The 25,600-nt window shown below is 43.0% G+C and overlaps 1 protein-coding gene across 10 annotated transcripts in view; it reads left to right on the top strand.

Moving 5' to 3' along the window:
* LOC137425199 (kazrin) overlaps positions 1-25,600 on the top strand; it is a 738,641-nt gene that overhangs the window by 654,340 nt on the left and 58,701 nt on the right. The window lies entirely within an intron of this gene.

The following is a 25,600-nucleotide window of genomic DNA, read 5'->3' as shown; positions in this document are numbered from 1 at the left end:
TTAAGCCTCTTTCAATTGCTGGAGATAATTTTCATGCATATCAGGTGTCGCTTGACCAGCCTGGCGATTTGCTTTCTATATTTTAATGAAATAGGCAACACACCTTCAATCCAAAATGCTTTTGGTAACAATGTCAAACAGCATAGTGGTTCAGTGACATTGTTATTAGAACTTCCTTTCTGAGCCTTACAGGTTGTCAGTTTGATTCTGACCCTGGGAGAGTCAATCATACCATTACTTGACTTTGCGTGTGCACACCATGCTTTATGCCACGCCTCGGTTCTGCTGAAGACGTTTCTTTGGCAAGGGAATCTTGAACGGGTTGCAGGATACTCCATGAATGTGCAGAAAGTCTTCACAGAAATCATGAAGGACATCATGGGATCTATAAGATCCACCAACTAATGCGAGCAGAATGCATGCCAAGTTTGACATCCGTCAGAGGGACGGCGCTCACATTGATGAATTGCCTTGCCTGTGAAGCACCACCGGGATAGCTCGGCCGAGATTCAAAGCTGGGCCGGATAGCTCAGAGATGAGTGTTATTTTTCCTTACTGACTGTGGTTTTTGGGACACAAACGCAACTTCCACATTTATTAAATTACCATAGACATTAAAAATAATATGTGCTGCCTCCTCGCTTGGCGCTCAGCATTTAAAGAATAGAACGCGGACAAACCCCGTTAGTTGGCATCTCACGAGGGAAGAGGTGCTGTGGTATTTTCGCCTTAATTGCCCTGCTGACTGCAGCGAGAGGTGATGTCACAAGATGGCATCTCCGATACCTCAGAGTGGAACAGGAAGTTGTGTTACTCTGCCCAATGTCACAGGCTGTGTTGTCTGTTGATAAATAACTCAAGTCCATTGTTATCTGTCTCTGTCTGCAGGTGCGAGCAATCCGAGCATGCCTTGTGTGTAACGACTCTTCCATGAGCTTTAAACCCTGTAAAAATGAAAAGCAGAAAATGTAGGAAATAGTTTGATTTGTATAGTTTATATAGCATGATTTCCAATAATTCCAACGGATGCATTTGGCATGTGTTGCTGTGTTGCTGCAATACCTGCATTTGGGTGGCAAGTGAGATGTACATTCCGGTGGCTTGTTAAAGGGACTTTTGCAGTCAAAGTGCTTGCAGTAGATTCGTTTTTGAGGAAAGGGAGCCCGTATTATGTAAAACAATATTCTGCATAATTGAAGCCAGAAAAACGTGTTCATTGGCATATTCTAATCCCAGCTGCTCTTCCTCAAATTCTCATTGTAACTTTTGATGTTATACAGTGTTCTATTGCTTATCCGTTTGAGTTTTCTTCAAGCAGCATATTCGATGAACTCTCACAAGCACCTGTCTGTAGCAGGATTGCATCGTGAGGCATAACACACAAGATAAGCAGCATAACCATTCAAATGCAGTGTTATATATATATATATATATATATATATATATATATATATATATATATATATATATATATATATAATAAAACACAGTTTGTGTGGGTGTTACCTATAGACTCCTAAACGGAGAGGCTCACGTACTTGATATTTGGCATAGACATGGCCATTGAGCCTGGGAAGGACATGGCCTACCTAAAAATATTTGACGAGATCCATATTTTTTATTCATATTTACCTCAGCGCATTTCAGCGAGGAACATTATACACTGAATCTCAGCATGTGCCAAAGCAGCTCGCTGATTCGCTCAGAGCGATCACGTGATGTTCCATCCTCGCCGCCAGACCATTGAACTGAAAATATATAGAATGACCATTGCAATTCACACCACACAGGTGGAGATGTAGCTACTGGGCACCATCTTGGTTGGCACTCGATGCTGGGCGATGGTGATTTCCGTCATGCGTTTGCACGTAATTCAGAGTGAAAAGCGATTGCGTTTTTATTCATATTTAACTAAGCGCATTTCAGCAAGGAACATTATACACTGAATCTCAGCATGTGCCAGAGCAGCTCGCTGATTCGCTCAGAGCGATCACGTGATGTTCCATTCTCGCCGCCAGACCATTGAACTGAAAATATATAGAACTAGCAGAAGTACCTGGCATTGCCGGGTGGGGGAGGGGAGGGGAACGGGGGAAGGGGAGGAGAGGGGGAAGGGGGAGGGGAGGGGAGGGAAGGAGGTGGGAAGGGGAGGGAAGGGGAGGGGGGAAGGGAAGGGGAGGAGGGGGGAGGGAGAGGAAGAGGAAGTGTCCTGCGTCCCCCTCTCCTCTCCTCCCCTTCTCCTCTCCTCTCCTCCCCCCGTTCCCCTCCCCTCCGCCACCATTATTTTTAATGGGGGGACATTGTAAACAGCTCCATCTGTCTGCCCGTCCATCATGCTATCTCCTCCTAAATCGTTGTGCAGAAATTCACCAACCTTGGTGGTTATGATCAATACATGGCAGGAAGGTGCAAGAGCGGCAGAAAGGTGCAAGAGTGGCAGGAAGGTGCAAGAGTGGCAGGAAGGTGCAAGAGTGGCAGGAAGGTGCAAGAGTGGCAGGAAGGTGCAAGCGTGGCAGGAAGGTGCAAGAGTGGCAGGAAGGTGCAAAAGTGGCTGGAAGGTGCAAGAGTGGCTGGAAGGTGCAAGAGTGGCTGGAAGGTGCAAGAGTGGCAGGAAGGTGCAAGAGTGGCAGGAAGGTGCAAGAGCGGCAGGAATGTGCAAGAGCGGCAGGAAGGTGCAAGAGCGGCAGGAAGGTGCAAGAGCGGCAGGAAGGTGCAAGAGTGGCAGGAAGGTGCAGGAGCAGCAAGAAGGTGCAAGGGCGGCAAGAAAGTGCAAGAGTGGCAAGAAGGTGCAAGTGCGGTATCAGTTTTGGCCCCACCCTTTGGGTGGGGTCACAAGGTCAAATACCAAAAAAACAAGTGAATCCTCTTGGATTGCGCTGAGGTTCGGGCTTGGAATTTCTAGGAGGAAGTATAATTTGTATGCAATGAAAGTACATGTAATATGGGATCGAGTAAGATCGAGTAAGCTTCACCAGTGCGCGTGCGCGAATTTACGTCACGTCGGCAGCGAGAAGGCGTTCCCCAACACGAACCAATCAGGAACTGCCACGCCCACTTATATGATCTCCGAATTCCTGTGACAGGAATTAGCGTTACACTGGCTGGAAGTCAATCGCTAAAGGCGCTTCCTCAGCGCCAATAAATTACTGGTACATTTTTAAAATAAAACTTTGTATATGCAATCAACATTGGGGGACGCATGAAATATGTAACAAATTTTTTTGGATTTGACCACTGGGTTAATGCCCCAACCATGGTGAATTGTGAAGGTTCTTTCTGTGAAGGTCTTGAACTCGTAGTTTTTTTTATTCCATAAATGTTTACCAACAATTGTAAAGTAAAGATGCATTCAAACTGATTGCTGCGTTACAACCGGTCAGTAACTGTTGCCACTGCTCTCGTAAGCTTGTCATGAAGTATTGTTATTTGAAAGCCTTTCCAGAATTGCAATTCAAACAAAGCCTGCTCTCGTTGGGATATGGAATGGATGTGCACAGTATCCTCATTGTTGTTACCTTTTTATCAGGTCGTTCACCTCTTCCTGTTCGGGTTCCAATTGTTTATTAGCTGTGAGAATTTAATTATGTTATTGGAGCCATTTTAAGGGTCACACATTTATTATATACACAGATAAAGCCTCCCCTCATACACATATTTTCTCAATTCACTCGTACAACTCGCACTTAAGTTTTTCTTTCTTTCCAATAGAGCAGACGGATACTAGGTAGGTTGGGAATTAAATGTGTTTCTTTTTATAATGGAAAACAATTCAGAAAACAAAACCTTTTGTTGATCGTCATCGTGTACAATTTGAAAACCTCAAACAAATTTTATTCAATAAATGCTAGAACAGAATTGAATGAATGAATGAATGAATGATCGTTTTAAGGCCATTTTCCCCGCTAGAGCGGGGGTTAGCCTTGCGGGCCCCATGACAATCATGGTTCCCTGTTTGAGGCAATGTTTTTATGGCCGGATGCCCTTCCTGACGCCAACCCTTAGTTGCCTCTTACGATGCGCAGGGATACGGGTGGCAAGTGAGTATTCTATGGTGTACGTATTCTAAACCGGGGTACACACCGTGATCATTCCAGCAAGCTGGTACTCAATTTGCCGACCTCGGAAGGATGACAGGCTGAGTCAACCCCCCTGGCGTTAATTCAGCGATCGACCGGGATTCGAACCCAGGATCCTAGGATCCCAAGCCGGCACCCTAACCGCTAAGCCAACACCAGGCTAGAACTGAAGAACCAAATCTCAATATACGAATCCCATAATGGTCGAGTAGTTAGGATTCCTGGTTTTCACCCAGGTGGCCCTGCTCGGTTCCCAGTATGGGAATGCTATTTTAACCAAACCCAGTGGCTTAATGGTTGGTGCATCCATTCTGATTCTGGGAGGTCGGTGATTTGAACCATGGTCGAGTATACCAAAGATTTTAAAACGTGCTGCTTTATGACTTGATGCTCAGCATTTAAAAATCATATGGCACGGACAAATAACCATAGCTTGGCTACAATAGCACAGGATTGACAAGCCTCATGGCCTCCTTTTTTATTTATCTTTTATCCTTTTTAAAAAGAAGAACAAGTATTCTTTTTATAAATACAATTGCGCATGTTTGGGTTAATTCCTATTCATGTGCTGAATATGAGCATACATGATCCTTGTTGGCCAATGAGCGCTGAGCTATGAATTGTTTCTGTCCCCATGGGAAGGAAGAGATGAGTGCGACATCAGGCTCTTTTACCTTTTTTCTCCTTTTGCTGATTCGAGACTCGCATTTTTTTGCGACATTTGTCGATTTAGAAGTTAACTTTATTACCCCGTGCATGCGAAGCGAAGAGTGTGGGTAAGCAATTGGTTCATGTCCGTCCACCCGTCCGTCAGTCTGTCTGCAAACGTCAGTTTATGATCGAGAACCAATTTATTTCGATTGGATGTTATATTTTTAACACAAATCTGTCAACAAACCTGCCATTTAAAAATATTTCGTCTCTGAATCCATCCTAAATCACACATGCACAGAGACGAGTGAGATATGTAACTTTTTCACTTTTTCTGCCTGCTGGCAGTCAAACAAAATTGAAAATCATTCCGAACAGGAAACGTACTGTTTTTAATGACGTCGTAAAGGACACAAACAACAGGCATGAATAACTAATATATAGTGGTGGATTGGGCGGTGTAATCTACACTGTGTCAATGGCGCTAAAACCCAGAAATAATTTATTTGTATGACTTTTACAATCTTTATTATATTTAAAATGAATTGCCCTTCTTTCAATCAACTTCATTGTACTTTCAAAACCCTTCCATTTTGCAGTACTTGGGCATGTTAAATAAGGTGGTGTATAAGGGTGGTGTATAAGACTGCTTCAATAGTGCTAAACTTCCAGAATTTTTTTAACGATCTTTAATATCTTTATTTTATTTAATTTGAAGTATAATCTTAAACACTGCATGGGGTAACATGTTCTATAAACTCTCTAGTTCTGATATATTATCGCATTTATTTCACCCCTCCATCCGTTTCCACAGTCGGCACCACCACAGCCATATGGCACCACAGCTGACTCTACTCATGAGAAGGTTGGAATGCCTCAATTATGTGTTTGCTTCAAAATGTTATGTCCCCAATATCCCTTGCTCTATGTACCCACCCAACCCAATCACACCCAACCTAGAGTCCCTGTATATAGAGAGTTGTGTCAACTCAAATTTGGACGCCATTTTGTGTCTAAGTGTGTCGGATTAGATATACATGTACATTCGCGATATGGGGTGATATATTCTAAACCTGCTAAAAAAAAATTTACCACACATATTTAGTCTTATTATTACATACAGGTGATATTTGTTTTGTCAAAAACTCAGCTATTGCCGTGAAAAAGAGCTGTGTGGTGATATTAAAAGTGGTATGGCAATGCATATTACAAGCCAACACTGCATATAAGAGCTAACATTATAAGTACTAGGACGTGCCCGTACGTGGCGTACCCGTAACCGTACCGTACCCGGAACCGTACCCGTACCGTACCCGTACCCGTGACGTGCCCGTAATGAATATGTACAAAATATAAATATGTATGTACTACAATCGATCGTACCTTACAACAATCAACACAGATTGCAACGTCAAATAAATGAATACGCTCTCAAATGTGCCGTCCGAGGCAGCGTCTGCTCGCCACGTTCAGCGTCACTATGACTATCCGTAAGTCCGGAAGTGACGTCCTCATTTGACTGTCCGGAAGGTCGCATATCGCAGTTACGATGAATCGCAAATTAGTTTTAATTAGTTTTAAAACATAGTTTAACGCCAACATAGTTTGCCAACGTGAAATAAATGAATACGCTCTCAAATGTGCCGTCCGAGGCAGAGTCTGTTCGCCACGTTCGGCACACGTGATAGCTCGCTGCTCTCTGATTGGTTGAATCGTTTTTTGGACATAGCTCGGTAACTACTTGTCCGATTAATATGAAACCTTGAAAAGGCACATCCTCAGGTCCCCAGCAATATACCTGGCAAGTTTCAAGTATATCGGACCCGTGGTCGTCGAGAAACAGCGGTCACAGACAAACACACAGACATACACACATACACACACACACACACACACACACACAGAGATTACTGGAATTATAGATAGAAGACAAACCAATGCTGTCGTTCTCTGAATTTTAATAACTTTTAGAAAGGAGTGTGGGCATATCCAATATTTTTTAAAGGGTGCCGAGAGCAATTCCGGTGTAGGACTTCCAGCCGACATATAGTCTAACACACTTAAAACAAATTCTGTACGTGGTATTGCCATATTTCTATAGTGTACAACTTTAGTTTTATCGACATTTATATTCAATTTCCATTGTAATGATTTAACAAGCTGCAAGTCAGCTTCTGTCTCTGACATAAGGAAAACGTCATCGGCATCTAGTAAGATTGAAACGTTCATTTATTACTACACCCTTGCCCAGAACTCTGATGGATATTGCCTGATCGATTAAAATGTTTCATAGCTGGCGACTTAATTAACACTTAATTTTCGACTGCGCCAAGCCGTAATTAAACAGAGAAAAAACTTTTAAAAATACCTGCAGTGTGCACGGTTCGTCTAGTCGAACAGATATGGAAAAGCACAGATAAGACGTCGTATTCACCACAACTTGTTTAATTTCACCAGGAACACGATGAGGCCAACACAGTAAACATTCAGTACAAAACTTGGTTCATACATTCAGTACAGAACATGATTCATACATTCAGACCGTAAGAAAACTCTGCCCGTAATACAACACTCTGACCAGACCAACACTTCATCCCACTACGTTCACTCCTCACAAGTGAAACTCATCACTACTCCGTTCACTCCTCATAAGTGAGACTCATCACTACTCCGTTCACTCCTCACAAGTGAGACTCATCACTGCTCCGTTCACTCCTCACAAGTGAGACTCATCACTACTCCGTTCACTCCTCACAAGTGAGACTCATCACTACTCCGTTCACTCCTCACAAGTGAGACTCACAACATCGATCATCAAGCGGCGTGGGCCTACCTGGCAGAGTCTCGAGGAGTCGATCGCTTTCCAGCTCTTTCGTCTGACTTTCGCTTCCCAAATTTGTCTTCTGACTTTATCACTTGGAAATCTATACATCTTATATTTCCCAGATTGGTTTGAACAACCAAAAGCAGAACAACCAGTCATTTTGTTTGGCAATAAACAACATTCCCGTACCAAGCTGACGTTCACGCACGGTGAAGTTAGACACAAAATGGCGCCACGAAATCACGTGACCAGAAATCTCGGGTCAGCGCATGGCGCAACTCTCTTTATACAGGGACTCTAACCCAACCATTCCGAGACCCTGCGTCTTTTGTACCTGAGAAGGTGGAAAAGTTTCTGGCAACCCTCGACTCTGATTCTGAAACTGGACCAGATATCATCAGACCATGTGTCCTAAAACCTGCTCTGCTGCTCTTGCACTTCCCCTTTCTGCTCTCTTCGCCCTATCATTTGCCCTCGGTCATCTTCCGTCTGCTTGGAAGCCAACCAACATCACAGCATGAACCGAATCAACATAAATGGAAGAGGTGTGTGTGTGTGTGTGTGTGTGTGTGTGTGTGTGTGTGTGTGTGTGTGTGTGTGTGTGTGTGTGTGTGTGTGTGTGTGTGTGTGTGTGTTCGTGTTCGTGTGGTCGTGTGATCGTGTTTTTTGTGGAATTTTACTGAATCTTTCTGATGTAGAATGTGATACACCAAAATGATCTCCTGAGTTGATTCGGGTCATTAACGACAAATAATCCGGAAGAATTCCCATGTTGTAAATGCACGCCATGTTAAGGTGTATAGATCAGCTTAATCGCTCCTTCCATGGCATTCTAATTACAAATAAATAAAAACAATGATAACATTGGAACAAAGCATCTATTAATTAATACTAATAATATTAACAACAATAATAATAGTCACATAATTTGGCAATAATAGTGAACATATAATCCCCTCTGCCCACCCTTCTCTCCCCACTCCCCCTCCCAACCCCCCAAGCGCACCACACCCGCCGAGGCACAAGCACATCTGTGTGTGGTGAAACGCAAGCTCATGCTCAGGAAGTACAACAGGCAGGTATGCTCCAAGGCCGTCAAGACAAATTAAAATTTGGTCCAATGGGTCAACGGGCCACTAGCTGCATAAACAAGGTGCAAAAACCGATCCCCTTAACGACAGGCCTATCAGCTTAATTCCAATCATCAGCAAGGTCACGGAAGCCATCATTTATATAGTGGATATCAAATTCTTCTTTCTCTCTAATGGCCTCATCTCAGATCATCAATTCAGATTCAGACAAAGTCACTCCACCGTGGCCATGCTGCTTCCACTCCCCCAACAATGGATGGAGCTTGGAGGCCTCAATTTAATTTCAGACATGAGATCAGGGCTCTCTTTGGATATTTGGATATATATATATATACGTATATATATATATATGCAACTCCTTCCATGGCATTCTTTCTCCTTCCATGATTCCTTCCATGGCATATATATATATAAGAGGAACATGTTACCCCATATATATATATATATATATACACACACACACACACACACACACACACACACACACACACACACACACACACACACACACACACACACACACACACACACACACACATACACATACACATATATATATACAGTCACATGAAAAAGTAAGTACACCCCATGCAAAGTTTTGACTTTTTCAACATATTTCAACATACAGCTATTTGATCTTCATTTCAACAATATTGATAGATAAAGGTGACATAACATAACAAATATCATGAAACATTTACATTTTGTAGTCCATTGTATAATTTAAATAAACATAAATGCAAATTTCGCATGTGGAAAAAGTAGGTACACCCTTGGCTCTAATAGGTGATATTGCCCCCTTTGGCAGAAACAACCTCAAGTAGGCGTTTCTTATAACTGTCTACCGGTCTCTGACATCAACTGGGAGAAATTTTTGCCCACTCCTCCATGCAGAATTCTTTCAGCTGTGCGATGTTTGAGGGGTTTCTTGCATGCACAGCTCGTTTCAAATCCCCCCACAACATCTCGATGGGATTTATATCCGGGCTTTGACTTGGCCATTCCAGAACCCTCCATTTCTTTCTTTTCAGCCATTCCTTGGTGGATTTACTGGTATGTTTAGGGTCATTGTCATGTTGCAAGGTCCACCCTCGGTTGAGCTTCAACTTTCCGACAGATGGCCTCACATTATCCTCAAGCACCTTCTGGTACAATGAAGAATTCATCGTGGATTCTATGATTGTGAGCTGCCCAGGCCCTGATGCAGCAAAGCTGCCCCAAACGATAATATTTCCACCGCCATGCTTTACAGTTGGTATCAGGTTCTTGTGGTCAAATGCTGTCTTTGGTTTTTGCCAAACATGTCTTCTGGTACTGTGGCCAAATAGCTCTACCTTTGACTCATCTGTCCAGAGCACATTGTTCCAGAAGTGCTGGTCTTTGCCTAGGTGTTCATTGGCAAACTTTAGTCTTGCCCTGATGTTCTTTCTGGACAGCAAATGTTTCCTCCTGGCACACCTCCCATGTAGATCAAATTTGTGCAGCCTCTTTCTAATGGTAGACTCGTGCACTTTGCCATCAACAGTGGCAAGAGCTACCTGTAGGTCCCGTGATGACATTCTGGGGTTCTTAGAGACTTCTTTCAGCATCTTGCAGTCTGCTCTCGGGCTGAACTTGCTGGGGCGGCCTGGCCTGAACAAGTTGGCAGTTGCTTGGAATCTTCTCCACTTGTAGATGATCTTCCGGACAGTCGAATGATTAATTTCAAATTGTTTGGAGATCATTTTAAATCCCTTCCTAGACTCGTAGGCATCTATAACCTTCTTTCTGAAGGCCTCAGAGAGCTCTTTTGATCTAGGCATGGTGATGTTGCACACTTCAACAACAAAGAGCCAACCAAACTAAATGTCTGAGGTTTAAATAAGACAGGTTCCTCCAAGATCCTCTCTAACGATGTTCTAATCATTTGCACCTGAGCTGGTGCACCTGATTCTAATTTTAGGTATTTGAAGTAGTGATAAATGTCGGGGTGTACTTACTTTTTCCACATGCGAAATTTGCATTTATGTTTATTTAAATTATACAATGGACTACAAAATGTAAATGTTTCATGATATTTGTTATATTATATCACCTTTATCTGTCAATATTGTTGAAATGAAGATGAAATAGCTGTATGTTGAAATATGTTGAAAAAGTCAAAACTATACATGGGGTGTTCTTACTTTTTCATGTGACTGTATATGTATGTATGTATATATACGAGTATATATATGTATATATATATATATGTATATATATATATATATATATATATATATATATATATATATATATATATATATATATACTGTATATATATTATATATATATATATAATATATATATATATAATATATATATATATATATATATATATATTATATATATCTATATTATAATAGCCGTAGATGATTCTGTCTGTCTGTCTGTCTATCTGTTGGGTGTCTGTCCGGGGTGTGGCTTACTCGGTTTGCAGAGTAGCTCCACCCATAGCTCCACCCATTCTGGGAGTGGCTATAAACAAATATCCACCATTTTATTAACTCGCATAGCTTTGAGTCCTGTTTTGTAGGCCCGTGGTGTCTTGCTCTCCCCCAGTTTTATTTCAAATCAAATTCGATAAATCATTTCATTTTTCACAGTCGCTAACATAGTTTTAGACTCGGTTGAAAAAAAACGGGAAGAAAATCCGATGAAAGTTGCCGTTTATAGAACGAAATGAATTCTCAAAGGCCTGTAACTTCAAGGCCATTGAGTCTCTCTCACGCCTTTATCTCCAATCTAACTCACCATATGATTTCATTTTTATCGATGGGTGTCAGCAATAATTGAGAACAATCCACACACGCGGGAAAATGCAGAGATATATTTTTTAAAATCGCGTCATGGTGTATCATACACCGCCCAACATGACACCGCCGGCAATGTGTCGATATATATTAAAAATTCGCTTTTGCTTTTCCGTTATGATATATTACTATTTCGTTTGATGATAGTCGTCACAAAAACGTCAACAATGATGCCGACATATATTTCTTCGTTTTTATTTCATTCAACATATTAGCCGGAAGTAAAATATGTTTCAGGAAATTACCGAGAGATATTTCTTCGTTTTTTTTATTAGTTATGTGCGCATACACTTTAAATAGGTTTATTTGAAATCTTTAATTTTCCACAAACATTCCACACACGCGGGAAAATGCAGAGATATATTTTTTAAAATCGCGTCATGGTGTATCATACACCGCCCAACATGACACCGACCGCAATGTGTCGATATCTATTTTAAATTCGATATATCATTTCATTTTTCACAGTCGCTAACATAGTTTTAGACTCGGTTGAAAAAAAACGAGAAGAAAATCCGATGAAAGTTGCCGTTTATAGAACGAAATGAATTCTCAAATGCCTGTAACTTCAAGGCCATTGAGTCTCTCTCACGCCTTTATCTCCAATCGAACTCACCATATGATTTCATTTTTATCGATGGTTTTAGAGTCGGTGTCAGCAATAATTGAGAACATTCCACACACGCGGGAAAATGCAGATATATTTTTTTAAATCGCGTCATGGTGTATCATACACCGCCTAACATGACACCGACGGCAACGTGTCGATACATATTAAAAATTCGATATATCATTTCATTTTTCACAGTCGCTAACATAGTTTTCGACTCGGTTGAAAAAAAACGGGAAGGAAATCCAATGAAAGTTGCCGTTTATAGAACGAAATGAATTCTCAAACGCCTGTAACTTCAACTTCAAGGCCATTGAGTCTCTCTCACGCCTTTATCTCCAATCTAACTCACCATATGATTTCATTTTTATCGATGGTTTTGGACTCGGTGTCAGCAATAATTGAGAACATTCCACACACGCGGGAAAATGCAGAGATATATTTTTAAAAATCGCGTCATGGTGTATCATACACCGCCCAACATGACACCGACGGCAACGTGTCGATATATATTAAAAATTCGCTTTTGCTTTTCCGTTAAGATATATTACTTTTTCGTTTGATGACAGTCGTCACAAAAACGTCAACAATGATGCCGACATATATTTCTTCGTTTTTATTTAATTCAACATTATTAGCCGGAAGTAAAATATGTTTCAGGAAATTACCGAGAGATATTTCTTCGTTTTTTAAAATTAGTTATGTGCGAATACACTTTAAATAGGTTTATTTGAAATCTTTAATTTTCCACAATATAATTTACTTGCCATTTATCATTTGATGATTACGAGACAAATTCCTCTTGAGGATCGTGACAATTCATGCGCTGCGTGGAAACTTCTATTTCCAAAATGAATGAGACGATCGATGAAGAACGCAGACTTGAACAGGATGCAGCAAGAAAACGAATGAGACGGGCGAACGAGTCCATCGACGAACGTCAATGCAAACTTGCGGGGTCACCCGTGGGAATCCCACGGGCATGGATGTGTGTGACATTTCGACATATTGAGTTAGATGCTGCACATTCATTTTTACAAAATGGTTACTGGCAAGTCATCAGATCCAGAAATGGTGTAAAAACCACCGTTTAGAGGCCATTTTTCCCCGCAAAGCGGGGGTTGGCCTTTTCGGGGACCGTGGTAGTTGTTGTTTTTTTGTCCCCTTTTTGAAGCAATGTTTTACGGCCGGATGCCCTTCCTGACGCCAACCCTTTTTGCCGCCTTCAACGACAAACAGGGAATTACCAGTGAACTGGTACTCAATTAGCCGACCTCGGAAGGATGACAGGCTGAGTCAACCCCCCTGGCATTAATTCGGCGATCGACCGAGATTCGAACCCAGGATCCTAAGCCGGCACCCTAGCCGCTAGCCCAACACCAGAAATGGTGTCATGAACACAATTTATTTACGCACAAGCACAAAAGCAAGACGGGCCGATTTCCGATTCCGACGGGCGAGACGGGCCGATTTCCGATTCCGACGGGCCGATTTGGAGCAAGAAAAAGAACGAGACGGGAGAAAAAGGAGAGAAACGAGACGGGGAAAGCCGATTGGAGAGGCGAGTGAGGCGCGATTGGAGAGGAGTGTGAGGCGCGATTGGAGAGGAGTGTGAGGCACGATTGGAGAGGAGTGTGAGGCGTGATTGGAGAGGAGTGTGAGGCACGATTGGAGAGGAGTGATTGGAGGGGAGTGTGAGGCACGATTGGAGAGGAGTGTGAGGCACGATTGGAGAGGAGTGTGAGGCGCGATTGGAGAGGAGTGTGAGGCGCGATTGGAGAGGAGTGTGAGGCGCGATTGGAGAGGCGTGTGAAGGATTGCAGAGGAGAGGAGTGTGAGGGATTGGAGAGGTGAGGGATTGGAAAGGAGAGGGATGTGAGGGTTTGGAGAGGAGAGGAGTGCTAGGTGGAGAGAGGAGAGTGTCAGGTGGAGACAGGAGAGTGTCAGGTGGAGACAGGAGAGTGTCAGGTGGAGAGGAGTGAGGGGTCACATATTATGTGAAATAACTAAATTCACACCATTTCTGGATCTGATGACTTGCCAGTAACCATTTTGTAAAAATGAATGTGCAGCATATAACTCAATATGTCGAAATGTCACACACATCCATGCCCGTGGGATTCCCACGGGTGACCCCGCTAGTATATATATACTGTATATCTATATACAGTATATATATATATATATATATATATATATATATATATATATATATATATATATATACACACACACATACATACATATATAAAGAAGGAGAATTTAGGGATTTTTTGATGGCATATTATGATCAGTTTTGGATGCGGTTTGCGACACAGTCCTATGTAACAGAGTGGCAGAAGTTGGAAGTGGGGATCCTGATGTGTACCATCTCCCCTATTTTGTTTGTGCTGGTTATGGAGTTGTTGATACGTGCGGTGAGTGGACATGGGAAAGAAGTGGAGCTAGCCCCTGGTCAGAGGTTGCCAGCAATGTTTGCTTTCATGGATGACCTGACAGTTGTCCAACAGTCCGCTGATGCAGCAGTAGAGGTACTGGGACGACTGGAAAGGTTGATGCGGTGGGCAAGAATGGGATTTAAAGCAAGAAAGTCGAGGAGTGTGGTCGTGAAACGAGGAGTGGTGGATAACATGCACAGGTTTGAGCTGGGAGGGGAGGTGGTTCCATCATTGGTGGAGGCCCCTGTGAAGAGTTTGGGAAGATGGTATACAGTGGAGTTGAATGATGTGGGAAGAGTGGAGGAGGTCAGAAACAAGCTTTTGAGAGGTTTGAAGAGGATTGATGGATGTGGTTTGCCAGGTAAGTTGAAGGTATGGTGTTTGAAGTTTGGATTGATGCCACGAGTATTGTGGCCATTGATGATGTATGATATTGCGATTGGGCTTTACGGATTCGGGGGTCAGCTCTCCCCTTATCAAGGGGGGGTTAATCCCCTTGTCCTTTAAGCTGGCCGTCCCGAGTCCTTGGGAAGCTATAACGTCCTTCCCGGCGCGGCGTTAGGTAGGGTTTGCTCGGCCTAAGGGTTCGCTGCTACCTAAGTACTAACGCCCGCCAGAAACGAGGGAATAACTCCCGCTCGAACCACGGATAAAATGGAAATTGCCGAGCGGTTAGCAATCCGCGGCCCGAGCCATTAACAAAGACTAACCCGATTCTAGCGGTTCCGAACTCGTGCCACAGGTACTCAATTGAAAGAAAAGATGTAGGCGATCGGATTAGGGATAAACCAAGAAAGAACAGGTGAATTTATTTACAATCAAGAAGAAGAGGAAACAAAAGGAATATACAAGGAAGAAGAAGAAGAAGCAGGACACAGGGCAGGCTTAACTAAACAGTCTTAACTTAACGACCCCCAGACGAACATACACACTCACACGGGATGGTAGCTGGCAGGGGGGGAAGGTCCAGGTCGATGGTTCCAGGTAGGTCGACTCCGTCCAGGCTCCAGTTCCGCGGACGAAGAACGGCAGGCAGCTTCGCGTGTCGCCGACCGCGAGTGGACCTTACATAGAGCGAGGGTCTGGGATGCTGCGTACGTAATACGTTTATCGAGCAACGCTCTCTCTCTCTCGCGCGAGTTCAACAGGGGCTTTCCGAAGCAGTTCGTCAAAGAGATCTGCGCAGCTTCGTCTCTCAGCCAGACCCCACCAAGCGCCGTCTCCAACCCGAGTCGACTCTGTAAAAAGGCTCGCGCTGGCGCTTATATTACGCGCTTCAAGATCAATGCGCGCGCTTGGAAACCACGCCCGCCAGCGAGCTCACCTCAGCCCTGGTTGGCTGGTAAGGGCTTACCGGCTCCGCCCTTGACGGCGAGTTGACAGGGCCGCACCTTGTTCTTGTGTCCCGCCCCCTTTTTCCTCGGCCTGAGACCGCATGGTCAATGGCGTTTGGAGCGAGCGCTAAGGCGACGAAGGCTCAATGCAGTGAACGCTGCTAATCAAACCACGTGACAATTTGGGGAGAGACAAGCCCCGACTGTAGGGGCGCATAATGGTGTAGCTTGGAGAGAGCGGCTGCAAAATGAACGGAAGGGCCTATTCTTATTTAATTGTCACAACGCAGATTCAACTATTGGGAACACGGCCTTATCTGACACGTAATAAGGAAATAACTAAAGTTCCTATGGTGGCCTACGTGTTGCATATGGACTAACTAAGGGTGCAACCTTTAACTTTATTAAATGATGGGATATTTACAAGAGTTATTTATTTACAAAAAGTGTGGGTTCTAAAACCGCAACAATATATTTAATTTATACATAGGATATATTTAATTTATACATGGGATATATTATTTTATACATAGGATATATTTAATTTATACATTAGATTTATTTATTTTATACATAGTATATATTTCTTTTATAAATAGGATATACGTATTTATTTTATACAAGGGATATATTTATTTTATACAAAGGATATATGTATTTATTTTATACAAGGGATATATTTCTTTTATACAACAACAACACAACAACATGCATTTTAAGGCCATTTTCCCTGCTAGAGCGGGGGTTAGCCTTGCGGTCCCCATGACAATCTTCTCCATCTTGCCCTATTTTCTGCATCTCTCCTTGTTAACCCCCTTGCCCGCATTTCGTCTTCCACCATCTTTAGCCAAGTCTTTCTCGGTCTTCCCCATCCTCTACTTCCTTCTACATTCATTTCCATCACTCTTCTCAACCAGTCACTTTCATCCTTCCTCAACACATGACCAAACCATCTCAACCTGTTCCTCTTCACAGCATCAATCACAGGTTCTATTCCCATCATCTTTCGCAATTCATCATTTGTCTTCCTCTCTCTCAACGACACTCCGCACATCCATCGAACCATTTGCATTTCCACCCTTTCCAACCTTCATTGCTGCTCTATGTTCATTACCCATGTCTCGCTCCCATAAAGCATAACACTTCTCACACATGCAGCATACACCTTTCCCTTCAGCTTCAACGACACTCCCCTCCTCATCAGCACGCCACTCAGTTCCCGAAACTTCTTCCATGCACATGTCACTCTAGCAACCGTTGCCAAGTCTGATCCACCTTCTCCATTCAGCATGTCTCTGAGGTAGCAAAATGTTTTCACACCTTCCAGCTTCACGCCGTCTCCAAGATCCAACTCAACATTTCCTCCATCTGCAGCTCCCTCTGTGCACACCCTACATTTAAATGTAGCTGCCACACTGGTTAATGACTCTCTCAGACCACTACATTTTTGATGAACCCACTCAGCGCACATTGTACATTGAATGGAGTTCACTCCGACACCCTTCCTGCACACAGCACAGGGCCACTTCCCAGTTCTTTCCACCTCACCACATGCTTTACCACTTGCCATCACCTTCGTCTTTCCGATATTCACCTTCAGACCTTTTGTCTCCATACATTCCTTCCACTTGTGCATCTTTTCCTTCAGTCCATCCATACTTTCCACAATCAACACCAGATCATCTGCATACAACAACTCCCACGGTAAACCCTCCTTTACGTTCTGAGCCAGCACCTCCATCACAGCTCCAAATAGTAGTGGACTTAGTACCGACCCCTGATGCACTCCCACCTTCACCTCAAACTCACCACTGTTCCCGTCCTTCGTCCTTACAGCTGTGCGCGCTCTTTTGTACATTGCCATCACTACTCTGATCAACCATTCCTCCACTCCTAACTTCCTCAATGCCCATGTCAATACTTTGCGTGGAACCCTATCGAATGCTTTCTCCATATCAACAATCCCAAGAAACAACCTCTTCCTCTTCTCCATGTACTTCTCCTGCAACTGCCTCACAATAAAAAGCACGTCTGTCGTTCCTCTTCCTGGCATAAATCCAAACTCCATTTCGTCGATCTTCACTTTCTTCCTTATCCTCCTCTCCAACACACTTTCCAATACCTTCATTCCATGCTCCAATAACTTTATCCCTCGGTACGAGCCACACTCCAGAGGGTCACCTTTCACCAGGTTTCACCAGGTCACCAGGTTCTTTTATACATAGTATATATTTCTTTTATAAATAGGATATATTTATTTTATACATCGGATATATTTAATTTATACATAGGATATATTTAATTTATACATGGGATATATTATTTTATACATATGATATATTTAATTTATACATTGGATTTATTTATTTTATACATAGTATATATTTCTTTTATAAATAGTATATATTTATTTTATAAATAGTATATATTTATTTTATACAAGGGATATATTTATTTTATACATAGTATATATTTCTTTTATAAATAGTATATATTTATTTTATACATAGGATATATTTAATTTATACATAGGATATATTTAATTTATACATGGGATATATTATTTTATACATAGAAACAAAAAAAGAACCACCTTTAGAGGCCATTTTTCCCTGCAAAGCAGGGGTTGGCCTTTTTCGGGCACCATGGTCCCCTTTTTGAAGCAACATCGGATATATTTAATTTATACATTGGATTTATTTAATTGATACACAGGATATATTTATTTTATACATTGTATATATTTATTTTATAAATAGGATATATTTATTTTATACATAGGATATATTTATTTTATAAATAGGATATATTTATTTAATACATAGGATAGGTTTATTTTATACATCGGATAGGTTTATTTTATACATGGGATATATTTATTTTATACAAATGATATATTATTTTATACTCTTCCTTGTCATGGTTGTTTTGACTCATAAAGTTATAAAGTGATTTTGACTGTGGCCCTGTATTACCATTAATGGATGCTGCTCGAGTGGTAGATAGAATTTATTCATGTATTTTTGTCAATGATTCCAATCATAGTAACCTTTGCACTCTCATTCACAAGACCCAGGGGTGCTGTAAGGGGGGGAAAGGTTAGGATGATTCCAAGGGCCCTCCACTGACAGGGGCCCTAAAAATTATTAGAACATTAGGTAAAAATTCTCAATATTAAATTATTAACCACTTTCCCCCCTAACTTGTCCCGTCTTGGTCTCCTGAATGCAATTTGTAAGATGCAGCTGCAAAGCATTTTTGGAGAAGTGTGCATTGCTTTACGTATATTTTGCACACTGCCCGTGACTGTTGCTGGTGGCGAGAGATCTTTCAGTAAGCTAAAACTGATAATTAAAAAAAAGCTATTTGAGGTCCACTATGTCCCAGGACAGGCTTTGCAGTCTTGCCATGCTGTCCACTGAAAGTCAGTTGGCTAGAAAGCTGGACTTCAAAGACTTGATCAGTGACTTTGCCAGCAACAAGGCTCGGCGCTGGGCTCTTGGTGTGTAAGGCTGAGCAAGGACCAGTGATAACTAAATGGCATGGCTATGGATATTGGATCACTACACTTGGTATGTATACTTGTATGTATACTCTGCTGCTGATTTTATTATTTTGTTTGTTATATCATTCTATAGATGATAATGTTAATTTATTTTAATTGAAGAGGTTAATGTATGTTGTAATTCTTACCATAAAAATTACATTTAGACTGTAAAAGATTGCCTTTAGCACATTTCTTGTGTGGGTATCAGTCTTGCATCAAATAGTGAATTCCATACTGTATGCAGAAATATAAGCATTGCTTCAACCTCCTGGCAAAAATGTCCGGGAAAAAATGTGCGCGCGTGCTTCATAGGGGCCCATTGTGATTGTGATATCTTTTCATGGGGCCCAAAATCCCTGGCGGCGCCCCTGACAAGACCCGTTCACCTCCCATAAGAAGTTTAACCAGGCCGGGCTAAATATTCCTCTACAGGCTCAGACAGAAAGCACCCTCGACTTGCAGACATGTTTGCTAAGTGGAAATTAGAACCCACTGGATTTCCCTTCTATCCGAAAAAACTGCTTGGGGCTGTGCGATAACTTTCAGCAGATCAAAAGCATACGCTATAGTCATCCAGCAACCAAACTGTCACATTACACATTGTATATCTATTCTATCAAATGTCCCAAAAAATGGGAAAATCTCAAATTGAGATTCAGGACACCTGCTTTGCTTCGTTTGCTGTTGTTGCCCTCTTCTGGCAGGAAGTGAATGCTCCAGTGTCAGCTCGCTCTTTGTGTATCACACGACTGAAAGCAGGCTTTTTTTTTTTTTTTTTTTTTCTTTTTGTATACAAGATCGAGGCTCGTGAAAGAGCGAACATTAATCACACAGAAAGACAAACAGACACATAAAACAAATAACATCGGGAGCGGTAGACAAGATGGGGAGAGAGGGGGAAGGACACAAACACAACATTTGAGAGCAGGGACCGAGAGACATGGAGACATCGAGAGATCTGTGGGAGGGAGAGGGCTTTGGGGGGGAGGCATGTGGAGGGGGGGAGGCATGTGAAGGGGGGGAGGCATGTGAAGGGGGGGGGGGGAGAGGTATAAACACATGGACACTGCCAGGATTTCCAGGAAATAAGTTGGAATTTCAAACAAGGTGGATCTGGGGTGAATTAGTGGGGGTAGAAAAGATCAAGGTTATGGATGGGGGAAGATAAGAGATGGTGGTGAACAGCTGTTTTAAAGACCTGGAGGGAGGAGAGGGATTGAAGGGAGTGTGGGAGTTTGTTCCACAGGCGGGAGAAAAGAGGAATGAAAGAGTGAAGGTGAGCAGAGAGCCGAGATTTCGGCAGTTTAACCATCAGAGGGTTGCTGGCAGATCTTGTGCGACCTGTAGGAATATTTGGGGGACAGAGCACAGAGAGAGCTGGGGGAGCAAGGCCGGAGAGGAGTCGGTAGAAGACAGAAAGAGTTAACATAGGCTTGCATTCTCATAGGCTTGCATAGGCAAAAGGCTTGCATCTCCCATCCCACTTTATGACAGATTAGACCAACAATATGTGGATTGATTTTTTTTATTTTTTTTTTCTTGGCTGGAGGGAAGAGTTGTTTCCTTCTTTTGCAATTCCATTAAGTTTGGTGGTCCATAAAATGGCAGGTTGCCATGTCCTTCTGGCATTCTTCCAGCTGTGGCCTGTTCCATGGTCAATGCCTTTTATGTGCTGCTGAAAAATGCATTTGTTGCAGTAAATAGTCCATAAGATGTCACTTACGAGAAGAGCCGAAAACTTTTTCATGACTCGGCTGAAGTTTGTTGTGGCAGTACCTTGCTTGTTTTGGCTTGCACCAGATGGAGGGTTTGCAACCTTGTACCCCATACACGTGAAATCACTCCCTTCCAGTTCGCAAGCTGCAGCATGTATACCATGTGGTGTCATCCCCTTCCCTCACACAAACTGAATCGATACCTTGTGTTATAGCTTCACGTCGAGCCGTTTATCACTAGCAATGACAGAATCTCATTAAAGCTCCATGGAGCAGTGTATGTTAATGGACAAAATCGATTCGCAATCGATGCATAGTGTGGTCGTAACACCAAAGGTCACCTTTGAGTGAACACCTTCGACTTATAATACACAGTTGCCATCAGCCTCTCGTGAATAATTGCTATTATGTTGGAGTTAAATCAAAGTCTGGGAAACACAAAAGAAAGGAATGCTTTTTATTATTATCATTATGGTTAATTATCCTGCCAAATAGCACACAATGGCACAGCAGGAAATAGAGCAGGTCTAACTATCAGCTTGGATGGTCACTTTGAGCAACATGTGATGCATTTATTTCTAAATAGTTTTCTGCACTGTTGCCATTATAAGCCATTTGGCAGATCTTTTTCTTTTTTTTTTCCTCTTCACATTATGGAAATGCCCATATGTCTTTGGTAAGATATGGCAAATGTAATTTTGAATCGGTATCGGTATCGGCATCGGTTCAAACTGCTGAAAAAAATCGTTTTATCAACCAGGAACTTATAAGAGTATGTTTACTGGTATGGGAAATGAAGGGTAGTTGACGTTGCAAGCATGACGACCCTTCATCAAAGCAATTTACTACCTGTGACATGTCGCAGGTCCACAAGAGCCGATGCATGGTTGTTGTTGCTGTTTTTGTTGTGGTTCTTGTTGGGACTCTATTTTTATAATTCACACGCAATGGTCGGATAGCTGCAGGACCCTACCCACATTTGTCGCTTGACTCCACCCACCATGGCACACAGACAAAAAAAGATGACCGCCATCTTGGTTTTCTGGTGGGCCTAAGACATTAAGCCCGTAGGCCTCTGCTGATTAAACACTGCCCGGGTTTGTCGTGTCAGATTTCCATTGGCTTTGTTTGGGTCGAGTGTTACTCCTGATGAGGGCCCCGAAAAATCTAATCAATGTAGATTAAAAATTATTCGTAAGGTTTAAAATCAAACTCGTCAGCACGCATGGTATGCGTCTCTCGGGAAAAATAGCATTAGGTAATTTTTGAACTGCCCCATATTGGGGGTTAAACTAGAAACCTCTCAAGGATGATCAAAGAAAATTGGATGGACCTGAGCTCAATTTGGAGTGTTATAGCAAAGGGGTTGAATACTTATTGACTCAAAACATTTGGGCTTTTCATTTTTGATTATTTTGTAAAAAGAATTTTATTTTCCAAAAAGAAAATTCCACTTTGACATTATGAGGTATTATGTGTAGATCAGTACAAAGAAATCTCCATTTAATCAATTTTGAATTCAGGCTGTAACACAACAAAATGTGAAAAAGTCAAAGTGTGTGAATACTTTCTGAAGGGATTGTAGATGGAAGTTGCCTGATTGTGTCTCAATGGGGCAGACGTCGTAACCACAGTACGTACACACTTCATTTGAAACGAATTGTGTTCACAAACGGAACCTGGGACTCCTTACTATTGCTTGCACTATCTTTTTAGGCACTATCATTATCTTTCTATTACCAGCCCGAATATCCAGTCACGTGAAAAAGTAAGTACACCCCATGTAAAGTTTTTTTTTCAACATATTTCAACATACAGCTGTTTGATCTTCATTTCAACAATATTGATAGATAAAGGTGATATAATATAACAAATATGATGAAACATTTACATTTTGTAGTCCATTGTATAATTTAAATAAACATAAATGCAAATTTCGCATGTGGAAAAAGTATATATGTATATATATGTATGTATGTATATATATATATTGTTATGGAACCCACGGAACCCAACGTCGGCCTCGGATCCCTTCTCGAGGGGGATTAGTCCCCTCGTTTGTGACTGACCGACGTGGTCCTGAAGCTGCACCGCGACCTCCGGAAGGCCGGTGAGCAGCTTCTGTTCGCGACCGCGGATAAGATGTTGATTTGCCGAGCGGATGGCAGCCGCGGCACGAACTGTTAACAATGACTAGACCCGATTCTCAAACGTTGGCCAAATCGTGCCACAGGTATTCAATGGGGAAAAGACAAAGACGACGGATGTGAAGAAGAGGAAGACAGAAGTAGGAAATACGAATATAATTTATTACTACTATTTACAACCAAAAGAAACCAAGGAGGAGGAAGGATAATAAAATAAAGCAGAAAGAGGGATGGACCAGAAGGACACAGTGAAACTCTAGCTTAACTAAACAGGCTTAACTTATACCCCAAGGACAAGACAAAGACAGACTACAAGCACACTTACACGGGGGATGATGACAGGAATGGCAGGAGGTGTATTGCTGGAGGGAGAGGAAGGTTCAGCTCGGACTGAAGCACGGTCGGGCCGGAGGGAGCAGCTGCCACCCTCTTGATCGGTCTCGCACGGCGCGTTCCTTCGCGGCCTCGGTCGATACTGCCGGTGAAACCCGAAGCTGCTGTGGCTGAAGCTGCTGCGTGCCGCTGCTCTTTCAGGGATTCCTCCGCCTCATGCGCCGCGTGCTCTCCACCGGTTCATCTGCCTTCTCTCTCGTATCTCGTGGGGGCGTTGCGTGCCGGGTTCTCTCCCTGACGCATCTGCTCGTGGGGATCCCTTACTCATCTGCCATCTCTCTCAAAATGCTTGCGCGGGCGCTTTTATAACGCGCTTTCAGATCAAGCCGCGCCACGCCCGTGATGGCATTTCCCCAGCCCTGGTTGGCTGGTCAGGGCTCGCTGGCTCCACCCTTTTGATGACGATGGGCGGGCAACGCCCGTGATTTGGCTCCTCCCCCTTCTTCTCCGAGATTACCTCGTGGCTAATGGAGTCTTGCGGTAATGGAAAACCACTCGCACCGCTGGGATGAAAACGAAAGGGGACCTAGCTTATTTGACTTCGGTGCAATGGAGTATCAATTAATGGTAGACACGGCCTTAATCTAATACACATAATAAGGAAATAACTACCAACAAGCAGGAAATCTATGATTGGCTAACGCGATTGTATATGACCTAACTAAGGGACGCCCTTTGACCTTTATACCCAACTGGAGGAAGGAGGGTGATATTTTTACAACAATAAAAAAACACGATTCTCATTTCCACAACAATATATACATATATATAAATATATTGTTATGGATTCGGGGGTCGGCTCTCCCCTTATCAAGGGGGGGGTTAATCCCCTTGTCCTTTTTAAGCTGGCCGTCCCGAGTCCTGGAAGCTACAACGCTCTTCCCGGTCGGTCTTGGGTAGGGTGATTGGTCAATTTGGGTCCCAAATACCTAATTACCAACACCGACCGCAAGCAGGGAAATAACTCCCGCTCGAACCACGGACGGGATGGTAAATGCTGAGCGGTTAGCAGTCCGTGATCCGAGCCGTTAACAAATGACTACCCCGATTCTGAGCGGTTGCGATCGTGCCACAGGTACTCAATGGAAATAAAGGACGGAGGCGATCGGATTAGGGAAAAACCAAGAAATAACAAGGTGATTTATTAACAACCAAAAAGAAGAGGAAAGGAAAGAAATATACAAGGAAGAAGAAGAAGAAGCAGGACACAGGGCAGGCTTAACTATACAGTCTTAACTTAACACCCCAGGACAAACATACACACTCACATGGGATTGTAGTGGGTAGGGTGGAAGGTCCAGGTAGATGATCCAGGCTCCAATCGACCCCCGTCCAGGCTCCGGTTCCGCAGGCGAAACCCGGCAGGCAGCTCTGCCTATCGTTGGCGCGTGACCGGACCTTACATATGGCGGGGGTGAAGTCCTTCGCAAATGTGCGCTCTTGGATCAGTCCTTTCAATAAGCGCCTATACCCACAAGTTCGTTATCAGCCCACTCTCCCAACGAGTCCGTTGTGCGCAGTTCTTTCGAAAGGAGTCCGTTTGCAAAGCGCGTATATGCTCCAGTCCTTCAATAATGATGGTCCCCTGCGCAGTTCGTAAAACCGTTACAATCAGCCACCTCCGTGCAGTCCGTAAAAGGGCTTGGCGCTCGCACTTATATAACGCGCTTTCAGATCACTCTGCGCGCTTCGAAACCATGCCCGCCAGCGAGCTCAATTCAGCCCTGGTTGGCTGGTAGGGGCTTACCGACTCCGCCTTTGATGGCTGGTTGACAGGGCCACGCCTTGTCCTTGGCGCTCCGCCCCCTTCTTCCTCGAGCCGACCGGTTGGTCAATGGCGGCGCCTGAGCGAGCGCTAAGGCGCGAACGCTCCTGGCAAGGCGCGTAATAGAATTGGGAGAGAGAGACTGGAAAAATGGACGAAAGGGCCTACTCCTTATTTG

The sequence above is a fragment of the Myxine glutinosa genome, chromosome 4 (genome assembly GCF_964187855.1).
Source record: "Myxine glutinosa chromosome 4, kmMyxGlut1.1, whole genome shotgun sequence".
NCBI lineage: Eukaryota > Metazoa > Chordata > Myxini > Myxiniformes > Myxinidae > Myxine > Myxine glutinosa.
The sequence above is the reverse complement of the archived record's forward strand: the minus strand, read 5'-3'. Positions and strand labels throughout refer to the sequence as shown.